We start from the raw sequence: 2,028 nt of genomic DNA, 5'->3' as shown, positions 1-2,028 counted from the left end.
CGTGGGTCACCGGAGGGTCCTGTTTTTTTTCCAGTCTCCCGCCGTGACTGCGCTTGTTAAAGGAGCGGGGGAAACCGCCCATGCCACCCATGCCAAAACTGGCAAATGGGTCATCGGTTTCCATATCCTCCTCCATGCCACCGTTGCGTCCGAAAAACTGTCCGAAAGCATTCTGTCCTCCGAAAAACTCTGTAAACATTGCATGAGGATCGCCTTGGAAAGTGTAGGTGAAATTCCCGCCACCACCTCCACTGCCGGGGATGCCTCCCTTCAGTCCTGAATATGACAAACAAAGAGCTCACATATTAGACTTTTATGGTGTTGTATAAAAATCACAGACAACTCAGAAATGCTGCACCAAGGGTCCAAAAGCTTTACTATTTATTAGAACGGTTCATTACATTGATTACCCAACTACTACACCTCCCAGAAGAGCTGGGAATTTTAATTCCTCCCAACTGGAATTTACCACAAGTTCCTTTTTTATGGAAAATCTTGTCTTTAATAGTCATTATCGTTTGGATTGTACTTTGTATTGCAGGGGAGCGTGGGGCACAAACTAATGCGGGGCTAGCTGTAACACACGTGGTTTAAATATTTCCACACACGCTAGCATAACAAAATTTACGGTATGTACTTGTTGCCATATCAACACTATACAGAGAAAAAAGTGCTCCAAAATAAAAATAAAAAATCTTTTGAAGATATCACAGAACATTTATTTTACCATAGCAAAAGTAAATTTCTGTCTTAAGTGAGTTTTTCATCTCAGTTTTTAGTATTCATTTAAAATGAGACAAATCTGCTATTATTTTAATCTCCAATCTGTTATTTATCAGTTTAGTTTTTTAATGCTTCGCTAACTAGCAGAAGACACTAACCAGATTTAAATTCCAGTTGCGCAGATGGGGAACGTTGTAACACTTTGGTGCCCCGCCATTATTAAACTATGCTCTTCTGTGACATTAGAAATGTAATCTACACTATTTACTTTTATGAGTTTTAATGAGAAACCACAAGAAACAGGTAAATAAAGACTAACAATCGATGTTTAATGTTCAGAAATTAAGAAATGGAAAGCATTTTGGCTCGTTTTTGTGACTCTCGTGTAGAGCTGTGTGTGTGGAGGAAGGGGGGGAGTGAATGTCTGTGTTTTTCTAAATGTCTGAATGTGTTTTTTCATCTATTTGCCCATATTGTTTTGAACTAGGCTATACTGTATAGCTGTGTCTTGCGATCAGGGCCGTCTCAAGCATGGTTGCAATGTTGTCAAACTCCAAAATTAGATTATTTTTAAATCTTAAAAAACGCCAATATTTTATTCGAAAATGTTAAAGAGCAGGTCATATGGTATTTTAAAGTGTCGTAATATTGTGTTGGAGTCCCCTACAACAGGTTTAAATGCATCTAAGGTCAGAAAACATTGTAATTTTCTCAGAATATACATATACATATATTCTTAATATTAGAGTCATTTGCCAATGATTTCTAAACGGTTCGTTCCAAGCAAGTTCGGAGCAAACCCCTCCCTTCCATAAGCCTACTTTGCTCTGATTGGTCAGCTGGCCAAGCCTGCTGTGATTGGCACAGAGAGGAGTCCTTGAGCAAGGGCAATAGGGGTTATGCGCAACAGACTTCCGTATTCTGTTAACCGGGTCTCGTTGATTCCCGGTGTGCACCGTTTTGCTACGGTTTCCGGTTTGAATGACATGTTTCCAGGAAACGGTGTGCAACAGGGTTTGAGATACGTTTTCTCTTGTTTGGTGGGTGTGTCAAAAATGTCATCCCAATCAGCAGCAACATGTATATAAACCACGCGGTATTAAAGAGACAGCTGGCACAATGTAATTAACATAATAAATTCACAAGCGCAAGTATATTGTTTGCACATGTTTATTTACATTAAAGGCAATATAACTGAAATAAGTTTAAGTCTGTCTAAATATCATTTTGTAACTGCAATGTCTTCTGGTCCATATCCTTTCCTTAGGAAGGTGTGCTAGACATTGATTAATGTAACATAAACAT

This window comes from Sinocyclocheilus anshuiensis, unplaced genomic scaffold (genome assembly GCF_001515605.1).
Source record: "Sinocyclocheilus anshuiensis isolate Anshui unplaced genomic scaffold, SAMN03320099.WGS_v1.1 scaffold659, whole genome shotgun sequence".
NCBI classification, from domain to species: Eukaryota; Metazoa; Chordata; class Actinopteri; order Cypriniformes; family Cyprinidae; genus Sinocyclocheilus; species Sinocyclocheilus anshuiensis.
Note: the sequence above shows the minus strand (reverse complement) of the source record.